Below are 20,723 nucleotides of genomic sequence, written 5' to 3' on the forward strand. Positions count from 1 at the left end.
CATGATGCTTTCCTCGTCAATCAGTCTCCTTAACTTAAGTTTGTGTCGTGTGGTTCTAAAGACACCTCCTTCATGCCTTATCTCATCCCTCCGGTGACAAGCCCTACGTGGAACAGCCACGATGGAGATGAGAGAAGGAAGACAAAGGCGAAACTGTACAGGCAAGGGTTTGGATGCTAAGAGAGTGCAGACAGGCATCCAAAGCTTAATTCATATGACAGGAGTAGAACTATGTATTTGCACAGGACAACAAAATAGGAAATGCCTGTTCCAAAGAGGACGCAGGTGTCTAACTGAAATAAGCAGGCAAGTTCTAGGCCAAAACCAACAGCAGCTGATAAGAGACTGATACAGTAGCTAGGATGGGGAAGCAATTGATGTATCTAATGGGCACCCTCAGTTTCCACTGAGCAGCACAAATACCACAGGAAGCACACGTTTATTTGGGAAACTTTTTCTGTACTCATGTATGTGGCTTCCCATGAAGCCCAAATCACAAACTAGCCATCATCGGTTCATAGAACTTCACAATAAATGTTACACCATTAAGAGAGCAGTGAGACTTAAAAGCTCTGTGGATGTTTCTGAAACTCCCATTTCATTCACCACTTCTTCCATCCTGATACCAGAAATTTCACTACTGCTGATCCCTTGTTTCCACACAAACACAAATTTCTCTTTTAATCTTCCTGTAATGAGGGAGCTTGTCTAATTTCGCCATTTCTTCTCTGAGCCTGACCTTTCACTGTCTGCAAGCCAACAAAAGGCTTTTTGGCTGTGCTATTTAAATAAATCACCCCAAAAGTAGTTGATAAGGAACCGATATTGTGGTCTATTAAGCAGTACTCTGTCACTCCTAGTTTGGGGTAATTTTCAACCATGCTTTTATTAAGCTGACCTTTGCTAAAGAAATTGTCAGCAATTTAGCTAAATATTTTAGTAGCGGGGAGTCTAGAATACAATATTTCTTATGGAGAGTTGCTGCTTTTAGAGGCCTGAGGCTATTCCAAATACCTCTGACTATCTCAAAAGTGCAAGGCCCAAGGAAGCAGAGTGAAATTATTGTCAAGTTCCACAGAGCAGTCAGTTTCTTTTCGTTTGAGAACAGGATTCTGCCAGATACAGAGATGATTTTCAATGACACCAGAGTGAAATTTGCATATGATCAAACCAGTAAATTCTAATACACAATGACGTTTTCACTAAGTATTTGACAGTTTGCTCTGTGGTTAATAGTTGGACATTGGTAACATGAAATGTACTTTGTTAAAACATAGTATAAGAGTCACCACAATGACAGATCATGATACACTTTAAGGTGTTGAGGTAAGCAAGAAAAAGAATGTTTTATCTAAAAGAAAAAAGGCCCTGGGAATAGATTAACTACGTAACAAGAAGCTGGAATTGGCTATAAGTTCTACCCAGTTTTTGAACTAGTTTTATAGAAACTTTAAATGTTCAAGTTTCCTCTCTTCCACATTTTTATTTTTATTTTCTTGAGATCTGTTTTTGATGAGAATGGGAAGATGGATCTTAAGAGGAAATATATTACTTTTTCATATTGTATGCAGACCAATGAATCTGAAAACTCCTGGATACCTGGGAAATAGTTGGGTTGACCTTGAAGGTGGATTAAAAAATATCTATCAGCAGACAAATATGTTTCCATAATACTACCAGTTTCCAAACCAAATTGAAGATGATACAGGGAATATTAGTAGCCAGGAAATATTGAAAGTCATTACTGAAGCTTGAGTTCACCCTCTTTTGCCATCATTCATAAAACATGTGAATATTTTTTTCATGCCTTTTTATCAACCATTCTCATTATTCATCAGATTCATCCTGTTTCTTCCTTATCTTCACCCTTGAGTAAAAAGCTACAGATTTTTATGTGAATATTAATATTCTTAAATGCTGATAAACACAATTTAGATAATTATAATATAAACTACTACTGTTACCATACTAAGTGGGTTCACTTTCTGGTGACTTAAAATCAGACTCCCCACCAGAAGTAGTTGTCACACAAAGTAGAGTTTATTTGCAGCAAATAGGAGCCCACGTGGAATCAATTCTCCTTGAACACAGGACACCAGGGGCCTTTTATTTCAGATGGAGAATGAATCTTCAAAAGGGAGAGGTGGGTATTCACTTGCACTTCACTCAGTTGGCATCTCTCAGCTCACCTGTGCAGGTGCTGCTTTTTCAGTGGAGTTCAAGATGTTTGGTGATTGCATCTCTTAACGTAACCGTAACAACAAAAATTTCAGAGAAACAGTTAAATGCTTCTGAATACTCCTTTAAGTTCCTCAGAGCAATTAGTTGGTGACACTACTGTAATTGCATTTCAGTACATCAAATAGACCTATTTGCCTTGATGCGTATGTTTAGCTAATAAATATGTGGTTCTTCTTGGTCATAACACAGGACTTATTTCATTTCTTAGTGTAATGGGATGACTCCTTCTAACTTGAAAAAAGTTTAAATGGTTCCATAGCAGACATTTCAACAATTTGTCTTTTAAGGTTCATTTGCAGCTAAAAATAAATGAAAATAAAATACTTGTTTACAAAAAGCAAATCAGCTTTAAGTCTAAAATATGTTATAATTAATGTGGGAAACTTTTTACCTTTGTAAATTAAACGTTTGCATTTATAATCATCTAACTTGTTAAATATACAACTCTCCTGGTCACAAAAACTCATAGTAGGATTTTGGTCATAAGAAAATCTCAAAAACTTTCCAAATACATAAAACATAATTCCACTATTAGCATAAGCAGCCTAAATATATAGGGACATGGGTGGTGTTCAATATTTGACAGTTTTCTTCACTCTACTAAGTAGTATCAAATGGCATTTCTAGCTGAGCTTTCAGATAGAAATTCCTTGTTGCAGTGGACTTATTCAGAAAACTCTGAAGATGAATCTTCACATCTTCTAAAAAATGCAAAATACTTTGCCAAAAAGAAAAGAAGATATCACAGGACATTCACTTTTTTAAACTTCTATTATTTATTTTCTGCATGTTTGTTTTTGTGTTTTGTTTTTTGTATTGGCAAAAAAGGGTGAGTGTTGGAATGATAAAACTCCGTTGGATTACGTTGCATAACAGGATAGCAAAAGAAATAAGTCTGGCAAGATTCCTATTGCCACTATATGCACTTTCCCAAAATACAGCAATCTACTTATAACCTATGTTTCCATCAGTCTTTACCATTGCCTTCATTAAATAGAGCATGGTCCTAATGAGTTCAGGTTACCAGTTCCATTCATATGTGACAATTTTCTTCACTTTACTTCACAGTGTCAAGTTGTACTTCGAGCTTAGCTTTCACAGATATACATCCCTGGTCACTCTTAAAATTTTGGATGCATCAGTAAAAATTCATTAATATGTATGTTTAGGGCTGGAAAAAGAAGAAAAAGCCCTCAAATGGCAGCAATGGTATTTTGCATTCATCTCAAATTATAAAATCCTTAAAATAATTCAAGAACTTAAAAAGTTATGATTTAATCATTACTTCCTAACCGAAACATAAAAAGATCATGTTATAAAAATGAAAAAATGGGATAAATGGCCTGATATGACAACAGAAGCAGGAGATCTAAGATACACGCAAGGGTTGGTTATTTTGATCTAATTACTAGGCTTTGCAGTTAAAACAGAGTACATATACACCCACCTCCCTTACTCTTTGCCTCTTGTATTCCAACACATCCTCTCTCTCCTCAATACTGAGCTCCTTTTATTATTTATGGTCCACTGTGGACTCAGGTCTTCCCACTGAAAGCAGAACAGCTTGTACCAGTGGTATTCAAACTTGGCCTTAACATCTGCCTCATATTGTTAAAATACGTATTGCTAGACCTATCCCAGAGATTCTGGATCAAGAATTTGCATTTCTAATAGATTTCCAGTGATGATGAGGCCATTGGTCCACATGCCACCCTTTAAAAACCACTGCCCTGTTCTTATCTTAACTATCCTAGGCTTAGGAAGGCAAACCTGATATCAAATATTCTGTCCAAACTACCCTTCAAGATTATTGTTTCTTATCTGATTGTATAGTGTTTGGGCGAGACGCGGGATTCATAAAATAAGGAGAGGACATAGGACGTAAGTACTTGAACAAAGTTACTTCTCATTCCTCCTTTCTTTTTCTTCAGGGCGGCTAATTTCATCTAGCTGACTAAGGAAATGTGATCCAACTTAGACAATTCACACTACCATGGAAATGGAGACTTGAAGTTGTACTAAGTCAATGAAGCATATTCACTTGTCAAAAGCAGCTTGTGAATGAATGGATTCTTCCATTTTAAGTATTTTAAAGTAGGGTATTAGGAGTGGGAGGCCTTCCTGGGATCCAACTGAATTCTTTAACCTCTCAATTTTGTCTAGAGAAGCAATTTTGGGGGAGGAGGGGAAAATTCCTCCCTGCTACTTACTCTTGACATAGATAACTCAATAGGAACTGATTTCCCGCAGTGCCTCCAGTAACAACAGAGACTATTGAATTAGTTCTTCCTTCAGCTCATCCACTGGGACATGGATGAAGTGAAGGCCATACCTATTCCAATATCCTTTTGGGCCCTGTTTCCCCCTCAAGGAAGCTGAGTGATAAGTGAATTTATAAGTGAATGAGGAGCTGCTCTATGTCCCAACAGAAGAAAGGCAGCTGAAGATATAAAAAAACAAACCGTACATGTAAAACCCACATTAAAGTGAATAAGTTAATAGATAGAAAATAATAAATGATTGATGGATAAATAGATAAATAGACAGACAAGTTTATTTTCTGTCTATATCTGGGTCATTAGTTTCAAGAATTAAGTCAAAGACTTTTTCTTGCTAAGAAACAAAATGGCATGGAACTTCAAATCTCAATCCAAAATGAAAAAGACCACAAAAATAATTAGATAATCTTTATCAACTTTTCTAGAAACTGGCTACACAAATATATTTGCTTCATATGCTCTTTACACAAAATGAAATATAAAATACACATCGAGTTGAAATCCTCTCTGCTCACTTTTCTGGTCCCTTCTTGCTCTGCAGGAAACCACTATCATAAATTTACTATGTATCCTATTGATACTTTTATTACACTTATATGCATCCATGGAAAAATATAATATTATTTTGTTGATGCTTCATATATTTTTAAAAATGTTTTTCTCCATACTTTTTCAGTATTGATCTCTCCCACAAACACACACACAAATTCCATATAAAATAAAATAATATGATATATCTTCCTAAACTTCCCCTCCTTTGGTTATTTTCTAATTAGAGTCACTCTTACAAACGCATTTGTCTGATAGTGTGATCCACTGTCATGGGTGTCCAATTTTGATAGCTTATGAGAACTTAGATACAAGTTAACATTCCTGGTCTTCAGTTTTATTTACCGTACTTTTCTATTAGCAGATTTATTTGAAGGAAAAAGGTGGGGCACACAGGGGAAGCAGGCTACATTTGGCAGGGGTCTTCTCTGCTTTTCTGGATATTTAGGTAGTGCTAAACATATTAGCAGATCACTTTCTATAGAAATTTTTCTATCAGTTGACAAGAATAAACAGATGTAAATTCACTCCCTTTAGGCCTGACTGTTTTGACCGTACCCAAGATGTACCCAGAATGGACTATGTCAGTTATCCAAGGAAACGATTATGAAAAACTGTGCTCCTCAGTTATGTGCATGACATATCCTTTGCCTCATAGAATTACTGAATTGGAATACAGAATTAGAGAAACACTGAATTTGAGTGAAAGATCAGAAAAACAAGTTGCTTGGTCTATGATTTCTACTTTACTGTAATAGAGTTTTATTTTAGGGAAGAAAAAATATTGATTTGTCATTTCAAGTCTACCAAATTATGATACAAAAGTGTACGTCATAAAAAAATCAAAGTACTTCCTTCCTAAATTTGCTAAAATCTTGGAGTCGACACTAGTTTCTCTTTTAGTAGAGCACATTCCTAAGGGAATATATAATATATTCTTTAGGTAGAAATGAAATTTAAACAATTTGAACGAAGTTTATTTCCCAACAAGTTTATTTAAATTTGTAAAGAATTCTATATGAGAGAGTAGGCTAACACTATCCCCGTTTATGTGAAGTTGGTGTTTGGGGAATGTTAAGTCATTATGCCCATTTTAGAACTTTTATTCATGTGGAAAGAAATTTGAAGTGGAAGATTTGAGGAATAAGCTCCTAACTTTCCCACTGACCACCTCTGTGATAAAAATATAATTATTATTTTAATGTTTTAAAGGGTATTAACATTACACTGTAATTTTATTTTATTACAGTGTGTTCTTGTAGGAAATGTAATTTGCAAGCAGTATTTTTCTATGCGATATCTAGAGCAAGACACTTAACAAGCTTGGGATTCAGTTTCTTTATCTGATAAAAGGGCTCAGATTGGACAGACTGGATGGTCTCTCATCCCTTTCAGTCCTACCAATGTTTCATTCTAATACCCAAATCCATCTTTCTTCAATCTCCCTTTGGTGAGTGAAATTGAATGATCTAAGCTGGAGCAACAGAAAACTGCTAAATTTTGCTTATTGAATAACAACAACAACAACAATAATAGTAGATTCCATGCAGTAAATGCCTATTGTGTGCCTTGCAACATTACAGCTAATGCTCATGGGCAACCCTGCAAGGAAGTGGTAATTATACCCACTTTATAGAATTTTTTTAAAAAAATGGACCCTGGAAGGGGGTAGGGAGTGAATAGTTGAAGCACAGAGGATTTTTAGGGCAAAGAAAACTCTCTGATATACTATAATGATGGACACTTGTCATTATTCATTTGTCCAAACTCATAAAATGAGCAACATAAAGAGTGAACACTAAGGTAAACTATGGACTCTGAGTGGTATGATGTGTCAACGTATGCTCATGGATTGCCACAAATGTGTCGCTGGTGAGTGATGTTGATAATGGGGGAGGCTGTGCATGTGTGGAGGCAGAAGGAATGTGGGAAACATCTGTTTTGAGAGAGAATCTTCCTCTCATTTCTGCTTTGAATTTGGAACTGCTCTAAAAAATTTTTTAAAAAGTCTTAAAACACGGACACACAAACACACACACTACAGATGACACGCCAGAATTGGCATTTTACAAAGACTAGTTAGATGGAAGTCTTAGGATCAAATGAAAAGTGAAGAATTTTTCTCAGTTTGGATTAAGAAGATAGAGTTTAAATATTCTAAACCTGCAGTAGTATGCACAAGAATACAGAGGACATTGGTATGTGTATGCTCTTCTCCTAGTGTCATGTAATTCAGGTGGGCTGGACAGTTTCATGATCTCACACCAGACACTACTCAGATGCAACTTTTACACGTGTAGATCCATCACAGTTACATACTTGAGATTTCTTAAATGCGGAGAAAGTTTGTGAAATAGTCCAACGGCTGGACAGTTCTTAAAAAGAAACTCTTCTCCGAAGACACATCATTAGAACAAAGGTCACATTTGCCTCATTTTACTTTATTAACAAAGATCAAATTGTAGCTGGAGTTTAACTCACCTGACAATGTCTACATGTTTCCTCTAGTCTCTTGATGTAGACTATAAATTTAAAAATACCAAGACATTCTCAATATAAAAATAAAGCAGAAATTATTGGAAAAAAAATAAAGCAGAAATTAAGAGTTTCTTAGCTTTTTTTAAACTAAATTTACTAACTTCTTCAGAAGTTTTCATACTTCTTAAATGAGCCTTAGAATATTAACATTAGTATATAACATCATTTTACTAAGTTTTTCTGGTGGATTAAAGATAGCCAAAAATTCTTTGATACTCTTCCCACTGAAAGACGGAACCTAATTCCCCAACCAGTGCATCTGGGCTGGCTTTAAAAACTTGCCTGATCAATAGCATGTGATGAAAGGGATGTTCTAGGATCGCTGAGATTAGGTCATAAGAAGCCTCGCAGCCTGGGTCTCTTGGGACACTTGCTGTTGTAGTCTTGAGCCACTATATAGGAAGTGAAATTCCCTTGAGGCTGCCATGCTAGACAGACCATATATACATAGAAAGAGAGAGGGAGATGCCATCCAGTCTTCAGCTGTTTCAGCCCCCAGCTGTATCTCGAGATACCCTAGGGCAGAGACAAGTCTCCCTCATTGTTTAAATTCCTGATCCACAAAACTGTGAGAAATAATAGTAAAATGGTTGTTGTTTTAATCTAAAAAAAAAAAAAAGAAGCTCAAATAGGTTATTAATTTCCCGAATGTCATACAAATAGTAGTGAATAACCAGCATTGGTATATAGCCACGTCTTCCACCTCTCCTGTCCTATTTTCCAGTATAACGCCATTCTTCATACCCAGCCCCCATACCTATACAATATATTCCATTTGCTTATGGATATTTGATTCTCATCCTTGCAACAAACATTTACTGAGCACCCGTCACTGTTCCTTAGACTTGAGAAGCAGCGGGTTGCTCTCACCAGAAATGCAATTCGTGTTTGAAGCCTAGTTGAGTTAGAAGCTGAACACTGTTAGATAATATTCCCTATGTCTCCACTACTCTCCAGTTATAGGGTGGACAGAAACCCTCAATAATTGGGGCTTTAAAAAGACTTTAAAAATAAAGAGGTCATGTGTATAAAAAAATGTTGAAATCTTATTGAGATGAATGGAAGCAAAACTCATCATTTCCTGCTAAAAGGAAGGAAAGCTTTGAAAAGGGAGTGATTTTGTATATTGTTTAGTATAGTAATTGCAACATACTTGTATAGTATTGTACAATTTATAAAGACATTGAAACTATAGATAACATTTTTATCTGTTAATGGTTGTAAAACTAATAATAACAGAAAAAGAATAACTAGTTACTTTTAAATTATTTTAGGAAGGTGGTACTATTAAGTTCTTTTTGGTTTTTAACATAAATTCATTAGGGAAAATCATTGAGCTTATCTTTCCAAATATCAAACAAATCATAATGTATTCTTACTAGATTGATGTTTTCTTTATTCCCAGCTTGATGTCACATATCAAAGCAAGACAATATGTAGGAAGGACCTAACCTATTTCTATAATAATCATTGCATTTGTACTCTTCTGGGCATTTGAACCATTGTAACTACTGTAATTAACAGAAAGGCAATACATATGAACTCTACTCTGATTTATTATCGAGAAGGTGATGAGTCAGTATTTAACCGTGCAGGATTTAATTGGTTGAGGGAAGACACAGCATGCTGTCCTCCCGTGTAAAGGGGGTATGATGCTCCTGTTTGCTGAAAAGGTCGTAAATTAAACAAGGGGCAAAGGAGTGTAAGAGCAGAAAGTAAGCACCCATGTGAGCTTCCTTCCTCAAGAAGGTCACCATACATAAATTATACAGAATGCACACAAATGTCCATAAAGTCTGGGAACAGTTTGCCTCCCTGCTGAAAAACAACATGTGAGAAGAAACTGCTCTCTTTCTACTTCAGCTGTTGGAGGATTTTCTGCTTAGAATTTTGATCATGAGAAAGGCTGAGGACAAAAGCCAACTCCAGACAAAATGGAGCAAAAGGAAGGAAAGAATGTGATAGCACCATTCCGATCGGAATTAATCAACTCTGGACCGCCTACCTCTGGACTTCTTGGTATGGAGATAGTAAGTTCAGCATCATTTAAGCCATTTCTCGTGAGGTTTTCTGAACTTGTAGAGAAAAGAATCAATACGAATACAGCATATCTTAGAAAAATAATGAAAAAATATTGTACTGAAAACCTTAGTTTGTATAAACTGAGATCTATCCTTGCTACATTTATTTTGTTCTAGTTCAGATATGTATACATATGTGTGTATGTATGTAGTATATGTGTGATATATATAAATATTGCTAGAAGCTGTTATGGTTCTTTTTCTTTATAAATATACAATACAGAATCGCCTGCTCCAATTACCTCCCAATACTCAAGGATGGTTTTTCTCTCTGTTCTCCTCTCCCCTCTGCCTCCAGTTCCTAAAATGACAGAGGCAGGTATGGGTTTTATGAGGAAAGGAACATATTTTAAGCTGAGGACGACCTCAATATATCTTCTAAAATTACTATAGTCATGCTGCACTACTATATTAAGTAGAAGAAGAAGAAGAAAAAAAAGAAGTGGAGGAGAGGGAGGAGGACAAAAAAAAAGAAAAGGAGAAAGAAGAGGATGAAGTAGCAATTACTTAATGTTCATATTATGTGCCCACTGTTAAATTTTCCACCAGGACTTCATTGTCTGGGGTTTTCCATTTTAACCATTCCACTGTCAAGGTTATTCAGCGAAATGAAAAGGAGGCAGAAGACTTGGCCCTATGTTCAAGAAGCTTACAAACATTCCTCTTCCATATGGCAAATAATGAATGTGTGTAAAGTAATTGTGCCATCTATCAGCCTGAGCTAAGTGGAATTATACATTTTTTAAATCTAAGGTTACGGATAAAGGCAGAATGCTAATTAAAGTTGCTGATTTATGGGGAAACATTTTGAAAGATCCAAATAGCAGCAAATCAACGGAATTAATACTTTATATTTCTTTCTTTAATATTTAGCACTGAAACTTCAAGAAGCAAAATTAGTTTCATTATTTTGTCCTCTGCTGAAGTAGGCTAATTCACTTGGTCATGATGAGTATGGATCTGAATATCATTTGTAAATCTCAGGTATTAATTATTCTTTAAAACTGAGTATAAATTCATCTGAATGGGTAAGAAATAAAGTGAGCAATATGATTATGACAAAATTTTCTCATTATGGGAAAATATGTTGCCTTTTTTATGATAATCAGTAGAATAATACAGATAAAATAAAAATTCACAAATTATGAAGTCTGATTTAAACTATGGGATGATTCTATTAGACTTCATCTCTTTTGGTTAGAAAGCGTGATTTTAAGCTCCTTGAAATCAGGAAACATATCATATTTAACTCTTAATCCTTCACATTACGTAACCCATGCCTTGCAATATAAGGTAAGATTTAAGTATTTATGAGTTAAATTGGATCTACAATTAAGTAAGTGTTTCTGAGTTTACTTAGTTCTATAATAACCCAGATTATTAAGCACCCAGCAAGAATCGTGAGACAAGGCAATAGGAGAAGACCAGGTGTCAGTTCAATTCCAAGGGCAATTCTCAGGTATAATTAAGATGGAATATACATAATTTGTGATTTTTTCCGAATTCCTTCAAATAAGTGCTTTGCTTAAAATATTTGGCTCATAAACAATAGCTTACGCTGTTTCCTTTGTCCAGAATCCTATTCCAAGTCTCAGGTTAAATGTGATTTCTTTAGGAGATCTTCTCTGATCTCTCAAACTAGGTTAGTTAGATTCTTTTACTAGACACTACCAATATCATATACTTACCCTGAATGAATACAAAGCCCAATTGCACTTGGGTAATTATTCATGTTTGGTAATTATTCATTTGTTTTCTTCAGTGGATGTAAGCTTCCCAAGAGCTCAGACCAGTTTTCTTATATAAGGCTCTATCCCAGTGCCAAGCACAGTGTCCGACATCTTGTAAGACTAAAAAAATTTGTTGAATGAAAGAATACACAGAAGAAACAAGGCTTTCTTATATAAGGCAGCAAGAAGCCAATTTCTATGAACTGTCACATATTTTATGAATAACGCCAAGGAAAATACTCCAAATATAAGAACTGAAACACCAGGATCAAATATGTAGTAAGCTCTCAATTTTGTAAAGAATATAAACAAACATGAAATGATAGAATACTTCAAGATGTTATCTCTGTATTGTAGGAATATAATTGTCTGCTTTTCACCTTGAAATTGCTTATACATTTTTTCTATTTTAAATTTAATTTTTGCATTTATTAGATAATATGTGTAAGACACTTTTAAAAACTAGATAGCATTCACGACTCTTATGGAGAGCAAACAGCAGTCCAGGGAAATCTGTTTTCAATTATTGTATGTATGTATTCACCTGCATATTTCCAAGTACCATGCTAATGTTGTTAATTCAATATTTTCAATATTAGACACTGTTAATGAATTACTACTATGTGTGGAAACAATGTAAGTCTTTCTTTTGAAAGAAAAGTACAAAATCAGAGACATGACTCTTTTTAAGAAGCAAATCAACTTAAGCAGTGGGCTTTAAATATCCCATTTTGTATTGATAAGAAAACTGAATTGATGGCCTGTGAACTAACCAGACACCCATTAAAAGGGTCAGAAAAGACATGAATACATTGAACTTACCAAATAAGTTGAATTTGACTCTTCTCTTTTCCACAGGATAAGTGATAGAGCTATCATATTAGTCATATATGTATGTTAGAAAAGGATTGTTATCAAGTTGTTTTAGTTCAAAGCCTGTCATTGTCCTTCTGGAATGTAATCATCAAAGTTAATATGAAGGTCAAAGTTGCCAAAAACTGTTTTAGTACATTGAGTGAAGTCTCAAAGTATATAACCAGGGTAGGAGAGAGCAATGGTTCACAAATTGCATTTAGAGTTAATCAGCTATATATAAAAGAAACATAAAATTAAATCACTGTTTTTATTTCTTCTATCCCATATTAAATGATTTCTTCCATGTTCCCTACAAAAGTATCAGTATTGGTTTTCAAACACATTAGCCTCCCCCTTTTTTTTTCGTTTTATTACTTTACTTTGTATCTACCAAGCTCTCTAATAGAACTTTAAAACATCTCCAAATATAATCCAAAGTATCAGATAATTTATGGGGTGCCTTTTTTCCTTGACAGAACTCTCTTGGATCTCTGTATCATGCTATTCCAATCTGATCTGGTTTCTCTATGGGACTACAACATAGCTGTAATCCTGGATTTCACTTTCACGATCACTGTGGACTCATTCTACTTTATTGGTTCTCTGTTTTCTAGAACCTATATCTTCTCGGTTAATTCATTTCCTCATTTTAATAGAGGAAATCCTCCAAAAGTTTTCAGATAAAGGACACATCTGGGGTACCTTTATTTGAGATTTAGCTGTTTATATCTTCGTTTCTTTCATCACACTTGGTTCATAATTTACTTATAGAAGTATAGGTTGGATATTATGTTCCATCAGATTTTTAAATACAGTGTTCCATCATAGAGTTCAATGTGTAGTTGAGAAACCTGATATTAGTCTGTTTTGAGATCCTTTACATATTATTTATTCCTTTTGTGGTGGTGTTGGTTGTGTTCTCTCAGGCAGCTTTTGGTACACTCTCTTTATTTCCAATATTTTGCATTTACACTCATGTAAACTTATGTGATCATTTTGCAATCAACATGCTAAACATTTGGTAGATATTTTCAATCTGGGAATATTTGGCTTTCGGGACAGCAAAGTTTTCTTGAATTATATTATGGACATCGTCCTCCCCTTATTTTCCCTTCTATCTTTTTGGAATTTCTATTAGTTGGATATTGGGCCTCTTTGGCGAACCTCTAATTATTCTATTTTCTAGCTAATTATTTTTTGACTTTTTGTGATGTTTTCTCAGCTTTATCTTTAATCGTTCTACTATTATATTTTTTACTTGGATTATCAATATATTATGTACAAGTATATTCCACTTGAGAACATTTTCTTTTTTTTCCCCCTGCTTTATCTCCCCAAACCCCCCCGTACATAGTTGTATATCTTAGTTGCAGGTCCTTCTAGTTGTGGGATGTGGGACGCCGCCTCAACGTGGCCTGACGAGCAGTGCCATGTCCCGCGCCCAGGATCCGAACCCTGGGCCACTGCAACGGAGTGCTCGAACTTAACCACTCGGCCACGGAGCCGGCCCCTAGAACCTTTTCTTGTTTTCTAGTAGCTAACTTAAATTACAACACTTTATCCTATTTCACGGCTACAGTATCTTCTTATTTCTTGGTGGCCTATTTTTTTTTTTAATTTTTCTCTGCTCCATGCATTGACTCTCTTTCCTCTGATTTCATTTTTTGTTTGGTTGTGTGTTTCTTTGCTTTGATCTTTTTCTTGTAAAAATCTTTATTTAATGGCTGATGATTATTGGTGCCTGCTCATAACTAGGAATGACACTTAGGAGTGAGGAACTGGAAAGCTGCTGTGTTTTTGGAGTGAACTCGGTCAATGGAAGACTGCACCAAAGGGTGGGTGAGCGCTGAAGCCATATTGCCAATACCTCTCAGTATTTTCTCTTAGTCTAGCCTGTTTTTCCAAAGAACAATCCTCTAATTTCCTGTCTGAGGTGGGGTAGTGGTGGAAGGTGTTAGCATGTCTAGCAACATCTCGGTAGCTGACTGGATAAGGGGAACTGGGCACATCACTGTCACTTATTTAGAGTTTCAATTTATTTGCTTGTTTCTAAGTTTGCTTCATTTGTTACTCATCTTTATTTGTTACTCATCTTTGCCTGGTGTTCCCACAATCTCTACGGTTAACCAGAGATCATCCATTCTTGTATCAAGTTGAGGGACAAGTAGTTGCCTGGCTTCAATGGGAAAGGATTTGGGCACCTAATTGTGCTCCATACTAACTTGCATCTAATGTTTCACTTTTTGGACCCATTCCTCACCCCTGACTTCAGCACTACATGGTATTTCTAATCTTCAGCCTCTTCATGCTTCTGTTCTGTAAATCTTGTATCTTTGCAGCTTTCTGTAGATGAGCTGTAGGCAGTTGGTTTACAACCCTTCCTGCTCTATTTTGTTTTGTTTTTTCCCATCTGCTTGCCATTGTTCCAAATGTTATAGATAGCTCTCATCTCTGAATCCTTCTCTTTTTTATTTGTCTGTTTATACATCTTTGTTTTATTTGGGGCTCAAAAAGGGAACAGAGAAATGATGTATGTTTAATCTACTGTATGCAGCTAGAACACGTACCTTCTCTGTCTTCTTTCTCTACCACTGTCATCTAAATCAATAGTTCTTAAGAAAGGATTTTCATCAAAATCACTTGGAAAAGTTTTCCACACCCTGTGAGATCTGAACACTACAGTTTTAAATAACTTATCTATTTGTAGGCACATGTCTAGTAAAACACTACTGAGTCTGGTTATCTGTTAGCTAATTCAGGTCATTAATAATATGACTATGGATCTGAAGTGATTTTACATTTTAACACACATTTCTGCATGTACCATTTCATTTGATACTCCAAAAATCTGTTTTGCTTGCCTATCTTACAGCTGTTATCTCTCATCCCTTCTTTCTTCATAACAGAACCCCCATTTATTTCCATATGATCAAAGATCGTGACCCTCTACAGTCCCTGCAAGTGAATGATCATGGCTCAACTAAGTCACTCGTGGCCGTTCTCTGCTTCTCCAGTGAATGTGTTATGCATGGGTATGTGCTACAAACCTGGTGAATGAAAGGAGGGCAAATATTCCAGAGATTTCTATAGAATAAACATTTTTTCCTCCCTAGTAAATATAATTGGGTACTATGACATGACCATTCTTGCCTTTGGCTCTTATCATATAGAACCAACAATGGTTATGTTGTAACTGCCATCCTGAGATCATGAAGGGAAAACCAAGGCACTTGTGCAGAAAGTGACCAGTACCTCCATACCATTACACTACAAAATCCATGAACCCTAGGAGCCATCTACCACAAGATCGATTGTTACATGACATAATGTGTCCATAGTTTTAAAACCAATGTCAGTTAGGTATTCTATTATTAGAAATCCCAAATCTCCTACCCATATACTGAACGCCCTCATTAATACTTACAAAAATACAATACTAACCTAAAATATATTGCTTTCAGTCATCTCAATTTAAATCTGGGCCTATTCAACTTGATTTAAATATCCTGGGTTGAAATTAAAAGGCATAGAAGTTTCCTTTATATTTCTTAACTGTGGTTACTTGATCGTTCTTGATAAACTGCAATTTTAGATTCATTTAATGTGAGGATAAGGGGAAGAAGAAATGAGGTCGTTTTATGAAAAGCATCTTTCCTGATCTAATAAGAGAGATTTCTGCTATTGCTATTTTTAAAACCGGAATATAAAACTCGCTTGCCTTAGCTGATACCTGACAACCATGAAAGTGCCAGATGTCAATTGTGTGGTGGTTTTTTGTGGTAGTTTTACTTAATTAGTTGTTTTTATCTTATTAAACTTCCTATCATGCCCAAATACTGAGAAACTTCTGTGGCTGTGGAGAGGTGTTGAATTGTTCATTGACTCAATGAACTGCTGAGTGTTGTGGGTGGGGATCAGGGGGAGAATGGAAAAAGCAAAATATTTGCAGCTCTGAACTGCTTGAACCAAGGCAACACTCCCTGTGCCAGTTGCACAGTGGAAATGTTTGAAGAAATTCTTAAATTTCTGCCAGATTGTCTGGAACATTTGGAAAATCAGGCTTTCCAATGAGACCCAATTTTATTACTCTACGTATCCTTTCATCAATAGTATAGTGCTTTGAACCTTCCATAGGGTAAATCAGTATTTGTTGTTATGGTTCAGAAGCCTGAATTTATACGTGACTTGGGCTGTCACTAATAATCACGTCTCTGCATTAGCCTACATCCAATAAGACACTCAGTGGGGATGTGTGTTTAGATTTCAGCCCTGTAACGGTCTTGCTTTCTAGAATGTTCTTTATAGAATGACCCCAACACAAGTATTCGAATGTATATTACCTTCTAACTGGAAACTACTTTCATGAAGAACTAAGATTCCCAAAAGGAGTAGAAAGGCAACCCTATAAATGATATAAATACCTTTATCACTTTTCCTTTCAAAAAAGTCCGTTCAGTCATATAACTTAATAAGCCTTGTTCATCTTTATAGATTGCCTACAAGAGTCTGATAAGGGGGCATAAGGCCCCTCTCTTTGGTGAACCTATATCCTGATGGGAATGGTGTCATTCCTATTTCTGTAGAACCTTCAGTCTGCCAGTGACAATAGGATGCACCCCCAAGAGCACAAGTTTACGGAAACAATTAAATCGGTGCCAAAAGAAATCCTTAATGGTTTAGCTGAAAGTCTACTATATCCTTAAGAATTTCCTCTCAGCTTTTTTCTCACATTTATCTCTCCCTGACTCACTTACTCATCTGTTCATTAAGGAAACACGTATGGCTCAGTTACTAAGTGCCAGGCACAGTTCCAAGCACTGGGGACACAGTGGTGTACCAGATCTTCCCAGGCCCACACTGTCAGACATTCTAACAAGATGTCATAAAACAACTAATTGCAGATGTGATAAATATTTTGAAAGAAGTGAGGCTATTACAAGACCATTTTACAATGTGAGACTAGGAAGGCTTCCTGGAGGAAGTGAATTAAGCAGGACCTAGAAAGAAAACAGAGACCCGTAGAGTACTTACTTGTGTTGATGATGTTTCACCAACCTTCTCTGACTGTTATTTAGCATCATTCAATGTAAATACCTTTAACTATAGTGTAGATAGTAGACTTAGTGACCAAGATGGCTTTGATGGTCTCTCCAACTTGACTAAACTTTAGACAGGTTTCTTCCCGAATAGAGGCCCCTGACCTCCCTTTTCTTAAAGCATTTCTGCCTCTTTGAAATGTAGATCTTCTTCCAGTCACTTGCCAGTTTTACAACCCAGCAATGTCTTTCTCAAGGACTTGGGAGTCATCACTTTTAAATTTAATCATCAAGAAAAATAGTGCCTGTTACCTCCAGTTTCTGTGGGAGGGTAGAGCCAATTAGCAAAGCCAGATGCCCTAATTATATTGACCACCCACCCCCTAATTCCCTGTAGTACTCTTCTACTACCTTACCCCAGAGCTTAAAAACTTCCTGCTTTTTGTCTCGGTGAAGTTGAGTTCAATCCCTCTCCTCTATTGCAAGTCTTGACCTTGATTGCAATAGTCTCAAATAAAGTCTTCCTTACCTACTTACTCCATCCAGTGTAATTTTCCTTTGACCTTAGCAAGTATGGGTTGCAAACAGCGTACTGTATTCAAAATCACAAGACCAAGATTCAAGTTATGTAACCTCTATTCCTTTAGGAAAACTGCTCAATATTTCTGATCCTCAATTTGTTCAACTGTAAAAAGAGCATTAAAAACTCCTACATTATTATGTCATCAGAAGCGTTCAATGAGATCATGTTGTAAAAGCATCTTGCAAACTGTTGTATGCTTTGCTCATGAGAGTTTTATCCTGCTCTCAGTGGCTAACATAGAGTTGAGAGGTAGTGGGGCTCAATGGTTGAGCGTGTGGACTCTGAAATCAGAGTGAACCTTAGTAAGCTTCATAACTTCTCTTTGCTTCAGTTTCTCTAACTGTAAAATGAGGAGAATAGAACTTTCTATGGTTGTGAGCAATTTAAGGAATTGAGTGCTTAGAGCAGTCTCTGGTAGATAAGTAGCACAGGTGAAAAAATAGCCATCATTATTAGTATATGCACGATATGGTCACAAAAGTAATTGGGTCTCCTCTCTCTTTAAAGGCCGCTGGTGACCTCTCAGTGTTTTTGGTTTAAACCCAAAGCTTTAATGTAAGCCCTTCACCCTGATATCCTGTGATCTGGGCCAAATGTTTGTCACAACTTCATTCAGGTGTCATTGATCTGCAATAAACTGCACGTATTTAAATTGCATAATTTAATGATTTTGAAATGTTTATGCATTCATGAAATCACCAAATCATGTTCTTTCATGTATTTCATTGTTAATAGAGCAGGATTCTGTGGGCCTCAGATTATGCATTTTCATCACCCTAGACTTCTCTCCTTCCTGCTTTCCTCTACTCCGCTCCAGAAATTTCCACCAGAGTCCTTCTGACTTATCCTTCAGATCACGTCACGTGTTACCTCTTCAGAGAAGCCCTGGCTAACCCACCAGTCTCAACCATCTAGTTACACAGCTCTCCCAATGTTTCATTTATACAATTTCTCAGAGTAGTGAACTCGTGCACTTAATATTACATGGCTGTTTCATTCTCTCTGACTGGTCTTGAGGCTACATGCTAAATATTGTATTCCCAGAGCTGAGCTTGTAATGCTTTGGCACCTAACTGGAAATATGGTTTTCTCAAGTCTAATATTTGCCTACCAATTTTGTGTAAGATATTTTAGCAATGCAAAGATTTTTAATTTTTGCGAAGTTAAATATATCAGCCTTATGTCTGGAGATACGTCGATCTCTGTAGGCCAGGCTCTTCCTGAGGGACCTATTCAGAGCCTCATCCAGGAGGCTCTTTGACATCACCTTCCAGGCTCCAACCCGGCCCATAGGGGAAAAATCTCTGCCCAGCTCTCCCCACTGCAGTGGCCAACTGTCCCAGTTTGCCCGGGACTAAGTGGTTTCTTGGGACTGGGGCTTTCAGTGTTAAAATCAGGCTAGTCTTGGGAAAACCAGTATTACCCTAGACCCAGACTCTCCGAGGCCAGGACTCCCCTCTCAGCCAGCTGCCTGCTGGTCTCAGCAGCCTTGTTTCTAGGAAAGGAAGATTGGTTGGAGTTGGGAACAGAGAGAACCCAAGAATCAAACAGATCTGGTCACTATCTTCCCTGAAGGATACGCATTTACCACTTAGCCTGGCACACACTCAAACAGTATTTGTTGAAAGAATAGATGAATGCTATTTTTTATATAAGGCAGATGAGCCTCTGCCACAAGAGTCCAGTAGCTCTTTGGGAAGTTATCGTGCATCTCAGCATTGACACCTCCCACAGGATGTGGGTTTCATAGAATGTAGGACAACCGATATTATTTTCCCTGCTGGAAACACTCAACTTAAGTTTTAGGAAGAGATTTAATTAATAGCAAATAATCTATCAGCAACACTTTTGGAAATTTCACATGGAAAACATTCTCCATTTGAACAACAATTCCCCATTTCCCCCATCACCTGGCAACCACCACTCTGATTCTATGAGTTTGACTATTTTATATACCTCATATAAGTGGAATCATACAGTATTTGTCCTCTGTGACTGACATTTCACTTTGCATAATGTCCCCAAGTCCATCTATGTTGTTCAGCGGGTATAAAGTTACAATTATACAAGATGAATAAGTCCTATGTTAACAAACGGTTTTGTGCATTTAAAAACTTGTTAAGAGGGTAGATCTCATGTTAAGTGTTCTTACCACCAAAAGAAAGAAAGCACAAGGGGACACAAGAATCTTTGGGAGGTGATGGATACGGATGTTCTTGTTACCTTGATTGTGGAGATATATATCACAGGTTATGCATATGTCCAAACTCATCAAAATGTACACATTAAATATGCACAGTTTTTCTCTATATTAAGTACATCTTGATAAAGCTAAAAAAAGAAAGAAAGAAAACTTTTTTCCCAACCCCAAATTCCAGTATCTGTTTTCTGCTCTGTCACTGCACAGGTAGAAAGTTTACTATCTGGGCCCAAAAGCTCATCTCCTCAACTGAATAAACCCTTCCACCATTAGACCCCACTTCATTCATCTACCTGCCATGCCTCAGGAGTCATGTTCTCAATTCTTTGGCTTTTCCCAAGCCCAAACAGTGTGCTTTGTACTCATGTATTCCCAGATTGATACTTCAGTCTCCAACCTATACTGTAGTCTGAGTTTTTGCTTTCCTTTCTCAATTACCCCAAATTCAGAGTTAACATTTAGTCAGTACACTCATGTGGCTGTACCAGTTGTTGATAACTGCCATCTGTTTTTATTGGTCTTCTGCTGTACTGATTGCTAAATATTTTCAATAATAACAATAATGCTACAGTGGCTGATATTCCACAATCTCTCTCTGCATCCTCCTCCTGCTATCATATTATAAAATTTG

General features: G+C 36.5%; 1 long non-coding RNA gene across 2 annotated transcripts in view; it reads left to right on the top strand.

Annotated features, from left to right (window-relative positions):
• Nucleotides 1–9,391: 9,391 nt before the first annotated feature.
• Nucleotides 9,392–20,723, top strand: part of LOC139074185 (uncharacterized) — a 48,974-nt gene continuing 37,642 nt past the window's right edge. The window contains exons 1-2 of one of the 2 annotated variants that reach the window (XR_011523723.1): nucleotides 9,392–9,637; nucleotides 15,180–15,305. This is a non-coding gene — a long non-coding RNA (uncharacterized lncRNA). The remainder of the gene's footprint in view (nucleotides 9,638–15,179; nucleotides 15,306–20,723) is intronic. The other variant, XR_011523722.1, reaches the window with a different exon arrangement.

This window comes from Equus przewalskii, chromosome 10, assembly GCF_037783145.1.
Source record: "Equus przewalskii isolate Varuska chromosome 10, EquPr2, whole genome shotgun sequence".
NCBI classification, from domain to species: Eukaryota; Metazoa; Chordata; class Mammalia; order Perissodactyla; family Equidae; genus Equus; species Equus przewalskii.